The sequence below is a fragment of the Vombatus ursinus genome, unplaced genomic scaffold (assembly GCF_900497805.2).
Source record: "Vombatus ursinus unplaced genomic scaffold, bare-nosed wombat genome assembly UNPS02014801.1, whole genome shotgun sequence".
In the NCBI taxonomy this organism is placed as follows: domain Eukaryota; kingdom Metazoa; phylum Chordata; class Mammalia; order Diprotodontia; family Vombatidae; genus Vombatus; species Vombatus ursinus.
This window is the reverse complement of record NW_020954579.1, coordinates 10,729,896-10,739,727: the sequence shown is the minus strand read 5'-3', so window position 1 is coordinate 10,739,727 and position 9,832 is coordinate 10,729,896.

Sequence of the window (9,832 nt, the reverse complement as noted above, 5' to 3'; positions counted from 1 at the left end):
AGATGTAGTAAATTCATCATTTCAAGAGGTCTCCAAGAATAGGATAGATAACACCTGTTAGGGATCCATTTACTTCAACAGCAATGAAACAAGATCAGTTGCTTGTTGTAGGCAAGACAGCACAAAGACCGGAGTACTGAAGACTGGCAAAAGATAATTTTTATTGATGAAACTAACTTTTTTTTCGTTCTAGACATACTAAACCATTATGAGAAGTCCATGTAAGTCTGTAAGATCTGGGCATCTTCATCAGATTATAAAACACTAACTCCTCAAAAAGGAAGATTTGTCCCCATTGAGAGAATGAACTCAATATACTGAGAAGCAGAATTGTTTTGGAATTATAGGAATTCTCAGGTGTAAACAGAATATGATCTTGTTCAATGCTACATGTCATGAAAGGTTAGGAAATTTTAAGAGGAGGTAAACATATTTCAATGGCCTGAGAAATCACCTCATTTAAACCCTATTGAAAAAATCTATGGGTTGGCTAATGTGGAAATGTTTTACATGACTTCATATGTATCATGGGTATTATATTTTTTGCTTATTCAATGGATGGGGGAAGGAGTAGAGAGAGAGAGAAAATAAAAATACAATTAAAAAAAACCTAAAAAAGAAAAGAAAAATCTATGGGTTAGAATCAAGACTGTCAAAGGTAAACTTAAGATAGCCAAAGTGTGGTATCATGAGGAAAAATTAAAAAGTATGTGTCATAATCTTGCAAACTCAAATTTGGTTTTGTGGGCTTGCTGTGATTGTAGCCTAAATAGGACATATTGCATATTAAGCAACACATGGGCATATAAAAAGATGAAAGGCTTATTACATATCAATAAATTTAAATTTTATTTGGGCCCAAGTAAGTTGCAAAGTATTGATGATTCTTCCAAATGTATAATTCTCTGGTCCGCCTTCCCTTTACCCAGGGTACCCAAGAACTCATGAGGAGGAAAAAAGATGCCGAGGGATTGATGTTATAGAATTAACCTTGCTACTATAGATCTCCAGATCAGAAATTGGTCTAGGTCTGGGGACTATGACATTGACCATCAAAGAATTCCCCTAATGTTCCAATTATATCCTCTTGGAAAGCTCCTGTTGTATGAAAGTTCATTAATGTCACTCTTGCATTGCAAATCCTACTCATCTTTCAAGGCCAAGTTCAAGCCACTTCTGCCCCATCAGGGCAGAAAGACGTGAAATGAAAGGGCTGTGGTCTTCACTAGAATCATAGAATTTTAGACTTAGAGCAAGGAGGGCCTCAAAGATCATTGAGTCCAACCTGTTCATTTTACAGACCAGAAAACTAAGGCTGAGAGAGGATGAGTGACTTGCCCAGGGACACATAAGGAGTAAGTTTTAGAGGCAGGATTCAAACCCAGGTCTTCCCAAGTCCAAATCTAACCCTCTATCCACTATGCCATGCTTCCTCACTCATTGAAGTGGAGACAGTGTTCACATTCATCAAATTAAATCTTTATCAAAGTAAATAATTTAATGTTATTTAACTTTTCAGCATTCACTTTTATTGCACTAAGGTTTATGCCTTGTTCTCTCGAATTAGATTTAAGATCCTTGATAGCAGGGACACCTTCTGGCTGAATTTTATGTGTTCCACAGCAATTAGAAAAAATATCTTAATCTGTGATTACATGTCCAAAACTTTACTCCCAAGATACCAAAAGAATAGCAAATGACTGAATGCTCTTGATTTGTCATTAAAGAGCAGACTTCAATTAAACAAAGTTCTGAAAGTGAGAAAAAATGTGGGCTGCTGTAAACCCTGTATAAAGTAAAATTTAAATATGTTAAACTAAACAAAGCATTCACCAGTTCAGGAATGGGGTGAGGGAAAGACTTAATCATTCCTATTTCAAAATTCATACTCACGTTGGCACTCATGAATTTCTTGTGTTTTAGCCAAAGCCTTCGTGAAGGTTTTTAAATCTACTGCTCCATCTTCTATAATAGAGAGGAGAAAAAAAAAGATAGTTCAGTGGAAACACAGGTAAGTCCCTTAAATTCAGATACACAAGTAACAAATAAAAGGAAGGGTAGTCTGAAACTATCTAGGGAACTGCCAACCTTCCACTTCTATTTCTGTTGTGTTAATCAGACCCTGGCTAAAAATTTATTCTGGAAACTAATTTGACAATCACTTCATCCATCTTGTAAGGTTAAAATGAGATAGTGGATGCAAAGTACTTGGCAAACCTTAAAAGTGCTATATAAATGTGAGTTATTATTATTATTATTATTATTATCATTATTGTTAGCCTACAGTCACCAGGCCTCCTTTCTGTTGATGACTTCATTCCCTGAGCCTTTCTCTACTTCATTCCTGCTAAATTCAAGCAATGTTTATAGAACAATGTAGTGATGTACTGACTCTCTCTATGGAAAAGATATATGCACACATAAATTTAATCTCAATTATTATTATTTTCCCAAGTTTAGACAATCAGCAAAACAATAAATCAAGCCCTGATTTGTAGCTATTGCTGATTTCTGAGATCACAATGAAAATTTAACAATCTGCTAGATTAGACCTGTCTCCAGTGACACCCATGACTACATTCTATATCCTGAATTTATCATTTCATTTCAATCACTTATACTCATTTATAATTCTTTAATATTAAATTCCAGTAGCACAACATGCCTCATTCACAGAATCAAATTTTTTCTATACTATATTAGACAAGTGGAAAGGTTCACTTAAATGGACTTGACTCAAAATCAAAAGAATAAACTCCCACCAAATATAGCTCTGTTTCCTTCTGAAAAGAAAACTAAATCACAAAGCACACTTTTCAAATTCCACGGAGAAATGCATATGTTATTCTGGCCTCCAATGAAATATTTGCTATTGAGTGTGTGTGGTCCACACAAATTCTTCTATTTTCCTAGTGGTCCAGAGAGACTTCCCAGGAGGAGGTGACAGTGTCTGGATCCTACCTTGCACTGTAGTGGTAGAACTTCAAATAAAAACACCAGGAAGGGGAAGAAACATAAAGCATACAAACTGTCCCCCACTGGCAATACCAGGGCCTATGTCTTCAATCTTGCTTTGAGTTTTGTCCTTGTGTTTGATTCCTGGTTTCTCATTCTCTGGGAAACTTCCTACGACCACATGAATCAAACCAAGCTTCTATGACTTACTGTTCTAGAAGATCCATGAAAACTCTGGTTTTGAGATTTAGAGCCCACGGCCCCCTGCAGAAGATGAATCATGGCCAAGGTGGCTCTGACCTCCTGACATTAGAGAGAGAAACTTCAAAACTATGTGGACTGGGAAGGCTATAGGCCAGAAGAGTATAATTAAGAACATGGAACCTTCCACCTCAAACATGCATACAAGCTCTGATCCTGTGACCTTGGGAGGCCACTTAGAAGAGCAGATATTATAAAGACCATCGTAGGAGAGGTATAGAAGATTGTAGAATTGATGGGTAGGGTTTGTACTAGTGCATAAGAGCAGCCCATAACTGATGAAATGATGATGAGCATGCAAACTAACTATCATTTTCAATACCAGAACTGGATTCCTGAATCCTTCTGTAAATGACTTCTCTGTGTTTTAAGATTCTGCTTGGTTCTCAATTTTCCATTTTTTAGATACTCCCCCATCCCCCAACAATTTGATGCTTGGAGCTGGCTGCTTACTTTTCTTCTATAACTCTTTCCCACCTCTAGATTTCATTGACCCCAGGTCTTGAATCATGCTCTTCATATTATCCCTTGTTGAATTAAGCACTTTCCAATCTTTGGCTCCCCTTCAGCAAAGAATTCCCAACAGAAATTGGGCCCTTGGAAGACACCACAGTCATCTGTATGATCCAAAACTGGACTGGCTATGGTTCTGCCCCTCCTGGACTATTGCATCCTGTCTATAAGACCCTCAAATCAATCTGGATCTGAAAATCAGTACATTTATTTGGATACAGAAGCATGTTAAAAGCAGGAGCAGAGATTATAAAATGAACATGTTCTGCTCTGAGTTTGTAGGTCAGCCCACAAAGAGAAAGGATCTGCCATATTATTCTGAATTCAAACCCTTGTTGTATTTTAGGGCACTACCAAATTTTCTAGGACATTAGGGTACCAAGTACAGTTATCCCTTCCACAGCACGACTTTCCCCATTGTGGTTTTGATATATCGCAGGTTGGCATAAGAAATTAAATGGGAATTTTTGGAGAGTTTTGCAGAAGCTACAGATGACAGGCAAAGGCCAGCAGACAACAAAGAAGAAGTTTAGAAATTCAGAAATGCATAAAATATATGTATAGCATTGTATAATATCAACATGCTTTATCTTTTAATACCACAATAATTCATTCTTCTTCTCTGCTACAAAGGGAGGACCAAAAATTTTACGTGGTTTTTCCAGATGGCGGGGGCACTGTGCCCCTAACTCCTGCAATGTGGAAGGGATAACTACCACATGACTGACTGATGAATGATTCAGTAGTCTCAAGTTATCCAAACTTATAGGTAACCACAAAGAGAAAAGATCTCTATAGCAACCACTTTGAAAAAAAGCTAGTACAGTCTTCAGTGCCACACCAACAGAGAAGAACCCTAAGTTCAAAAAGATTTTCTATAAACTGAGCCTAGTTGGCAGCCTCTATCAGGGAGGAGAATTCAAGAGAGGTAGGGATCTCTCTAATAAAGATCAGAGAAAGAGCACATTGAGATTCTAACACTTCATAAATTGATGCATCAGGACATCAGGATAAAGAGCCCTACTTCTGTGAAAATCAGTGAATTACCTGCTACTTGGTTCCTTCCTGCCTTCCTCTTCATCCATGCTATATCTTGTTATTCCCTCAACTTCATGCTATTCTCTAACTCCTTCCACTGCTCCCACTATTCTTTAATGGATCCCTTTCCAGTACAAGCATCACAGACTCTTAAAAAGCAAGATTAATGTGAAAATTACTCCAGCTATATCTCCAATGCTTTTCCTTGTGTGTGGATGACTGAAGTTTTAGTTTTGCTAATATGAAAAACAAACATATACTCCGAGCAAAAAACTCAATAGACAGCCAAAGTACTCACCATCAATCTCAATTGTGTTTAATATTTCTTCAAGCTCCTTCTCAGTTACCTCAACCCCCAAGTTCTCCAGGGTAGATTCCAATTCATCAAGTGTAACTTTTCCATCAATGATATGGCTGACAATATTATTTGTCTGTTTCATTCCTATGTGTATACACATATCAAAGTATAAAATATTAAACTGATAAGGTTAAAGAAATACACAAATCTTGATTTGGAGAATGTATAGAGAATATCTAGAGAAGCAGTATAGAATAAAAAAGTTCTAGCTTTGGAGATTGAAAACAAAAGGACCTGGGTTCAAATCTTTCCTCTGATGCTTGTTTGTTTACAATCATGGACAAATAACCTAATTTCTCTGAGCCTCAAGTTCCTTACCTGCAATGTGGGGATAACAATACTGATGATGCCTTCCTCATGGGGTTATAGTGAGGCTTAAATCAGATGATTTATGTAAAAGTGCTTTGCAAACTTTAAAGTGTTATATAAATGTCAATGTACTACTGTAGTTAAATTAATTATTGCTATTAATTTCTAGAGCAGAAGTTTATGAGTTTGGAACTTTCTTGAACTCGCCTCCTGGACATACCCTTCTGGCCCTTTTCACCTTTCTGTAAGTAGGACCACAAAGAAGCTTTAGGTTTTTCAGGGGTTTCTTGACCCTGAGACCTAGATTAGCCTTTGAGAGAGATGCAAGGACAGGTTCTGGTTCCCCCAAAGGAAAATGTGAGCCATTCTATGAAAGATGTCATAGTTGTGAGCATTCTGGTCAAATAGGTTGGTTCTAGCACCTAACTAGGCAACTTAAAAGTGTTGCAAATCTAAACCAAACCATATTTCCTGCCCTTGTATTGCCCGAATTCTTCCCTCATTGCTTAGTGTGTCTAGGAACCCAAAAGAGGGGAAGTGGTATGGTAAGGAGGGACATCATGGAACTATTAGGACTTCTGCAGATCAGGTGATGATCCTAGCAAAAGCTCCACGCTACTTCCCCTAGTCCTAATCTTAGTTGCTGTGTCATTTCTCAAGTCTCTGAGATCCTGAGGGTTCAATGATAGTAATTATAGGCAGAAAAAAAGAAGCTTCCTTCAAGTCTCAGCTAAAATCCTGCCTTCTGCAAGATGCCCTTCCTGGTCTTCCTTAATTCTAGTGCTTTTCCTCTGAGATTATGTCCAGTTTATTCCACATATATTTTGTTTATACATAGTCATTTGCATGTTGCCTCTATGACCACCTTCTACCTCTAGCTCCTTGAGGGGAAGAACTGGTTTTTTACCTTTCTTTGTATTTTCAACTCTTAACACACAGTAGGCATTTCATAGTAGTAGTCACATAGGATCCATTTAACACATGCTTGTTGACTTGATAAATCTTATCTGTCTTCCAAGGGTTTCTTTCCCTTTCCAGGAAGCTAGCAGTCCCTAACTAGTTGGCCTAGAAAATTCTTGGCCCCTCTGAATTCAAGGCACACATCGTCCCAGCAAGCGAATGACTCCGGGCTGCCTTGTAACATCTCTTACATAGTTACCTTGCAGGACTACTTGATTCTGGTGCAGTCATCTATCTTTTCTGTGCTAGTGTTTGTTTTATCTAATTTTCTGGGTTGTAAACTTCTTGAATCGGAGAATTTGAATTGATAGGGCCTCAGCAGCCGAGTGTGGTCCGAGTCTAGCCGTGAAAGGAAGCCCCATTCTAACAGAACCGACAAGTAGCCGGCCAGCTTCTGTGGAAAGCTCTGCAGTGAGAAGGAACCTGCCTTCTCTCCAGGCAGTCCATTCTACCTTTGGACAATTTTAATTTTTAAGAAGTTCCTCCTCACATCAAGAATAAATTGGGCTCTTTACATCTGGGACCGTGTCTGCCACATATTTGTCTATACAAAAGCAATTAACAACACGACGTAAAAAATAACAATCATTAAATATTTGTTGATTAATTATAAAAATATTTAACAACGCAACGCCTTGCACAGTTTAATGCACAAAATCTTACCCAAATAGAAAGTCACTTTTTTTTTTTGACATTCTGTTTAAGAGCAAACTCCCATTTGGTAAATGGCTAAAAATGAGAAGAAAGTAGGGATGGATGGTAGCACTTCAGTAAAGAGTTAAATGAATGTTTGTTAAAAGTTATAAGAAATGCACCAATATAGGAATAGGAAGTTTCTGTCACTCCTCTTTTTAAATTCATACTCACGTATTGCCTCCTTCGATTGTTGCTTTTTAGCCAAATTATCAACAAAACTCTTTAAATTTACAGCTCCATCAGCTAAAAAAAAAAGAGGACAAATAAATAAAATGTCCAGTGGAACACAAGTAGGTCTTATTAAAATCAGATCTGCAAAGTAAAGTAAAATCAGATTACCAAAGTAAAATGTAGACTAACGTCCACCCATTTTCTTGTGTTTTACATTACATTGAAACTAAAAGGTTGTCTCAGAAACTAATACAAGCATTGCTTCCTCCCTACTCCATTGATTTAACAAAAATTTAATTACATTTTTTTTTGCACTGGGGATTTTCCAAAGTGGAAGAAACAAAGAGCACAGATGCAAACTGCTCTTTATTTAAATAAGTAATATTATTAAAATGAAAAAGCCATATGATGACCTTTACTAGAGATGAGAGGAATAATGATAGAATGGAAACTCCCTGAGAAGTAGTAGGGATTGTTTTACTCTGTGGTTCTGTACCCTCAGTGCCTAACACATCCTGACACATGGTAGGCTGTTAACAAATGCTTGTTGATTGACTGAAATACAGTTCTATACTTCCACTGGAAAGAAAAAAAAAACAAGCTAGATATTGTATAATACATATTCATATACATTATGTATATTTTATATCTATATATTATTTAAAACAGGGGTTCTTAACTTTTCTGTGTCATGGACTCCCTTTTTTGGCAATCTGATTAAGCCTATAAGTTCACTTTCTTGGAATGTTTTTAAATGCATAAAATAAAATACATAGGATTACAAAGAAAACCATTTCTATTTAAATAGCTATCAAGATGTAGCCAAATTCATATATCCTAGGTTAAGAACCTCTGATTTAATTAGTAGCAGCTCTTTTTGTGGTGGCAAAGAATTGGAAATTGAGGGAATATCCATCAATTGGGGAATGGCTGAACAAGTCATGGTATATGATTGTGATGGAATATTATCGTGCTAGAAGAAATGACAAGCAGGATAATTTCAGAAAAGCCTGAGAAGACTTACGTGAACTGAAACAAAATGAAGTGAGTCGAACAGAAGAACATTGTACATAGTAATAGCAATATTGTATGATAAAGAGCTATGAATGACATCGCTATTCTAAGCAATACAATGATCCAAGATAATACTAAAGGATTCATGATGAAACATGCTCTCCAGCTCCAGAGAAAGAACTGATGTCATTTGAATACAGGCTGAGGCATACTATTTTTATTTCTCTTTCTTCCTTTCCCTTCCTTCCTTCTTTCCTTCTTTCTTTCCTTCCATCCATTCTTCCTTCCTTTTTTTTTGTTTGAGTTTTCTTACACAAAATGACTAATATGGAAAAGTTTTACATGACTGTACATGTATAACCTATATCAGATTACTTACTGGGAAAGGACAAAGGAATAGAATTTGGAACTCAAAACTTTGAAAAAACCAATGAATGTTAAAATTGTGTTTACATGTAATTGAGGAAAACATGACATTATTTTTAAAAAGAACCTCTGATTTAGACTACTATTTTATTCTTTGTGTGCAAATGGATACTCTGCCTGATAGCAGTTCTTTTAAGAAAGGGTCACATGTCACAAGAAGCCATTTAACTGATACTGAAAACTTTGGAAATCACCACTTTTGATAATGTGTTTCTGTAGAAGCCAACATAATGTACATTTCAATGTGGAATTTTGATTCAGTTAACTGTTTGCAAGGCAAAAAGAAAGATCAGGGAGTGGAGAGGAGATGGCTTATTAAGGCAGGGAGGAATCTGAGTAAGACAGGAATTTCATGTGACTACCCAAATTTCCCATGCTCTGAAGTACAATAGGGATATCCACCAAACATTAGATTTTCAATAGGTCTGTTTCTACACAAATACCCTTATGCAAGGTATTCTGAAGGGGTGTCGTGTGTGTGTGTGTGTCTGTGTGTGTGTGTGTGTTTTGTCCAGACCTGTGATTTCAATGCTATTAGGAACTCCTTGTGAAGTAACTGTCTTTAGACCAAAGCAGATTAGCAACTATTATTCAACTTTTAGTCTTAGAGAATTGACTGGGGGATATTTGAGGGGTCAAGTGACTTTGCAGGGTCATATAGCCTTGTATGTGTCAGAGGAAAGTTTGGAACAAAGTTTTCTACCTTTTCTACCACTCTTCACACACACACACACACACACACACTAATACACACACATATACAGATATTTGTGGGGTGGGAGCAGAGAACTAGAACTGTGACTTCATCGGTATAAGAAATTCCCAATAAGGAAAATCTGTGTACCAATGTGGATCAGAATCTTCTTTGCAACTAACACTTAAAGAGTAGCCTTGGGTCACTGAGTTAAGCAACTTATTCAGAGTCACACAGATGATATGAGTCAGAGGTGGCCCTTAAAACTCGGTTTTCCTGGCTCCAAGACTCGCTCTCTATCAAATATGCTTTTCTGTTTTTGCTTCGTCTGTCCCCATTACTACTGCTTTGTCTGTCTCTTTTTTTGTGTTTTTTGTTTGTCTCTGCCTGCCTCTCTCTCTCTCTCTCTCTCTCTCTCTCTCTCTCTCTCTCTCTCT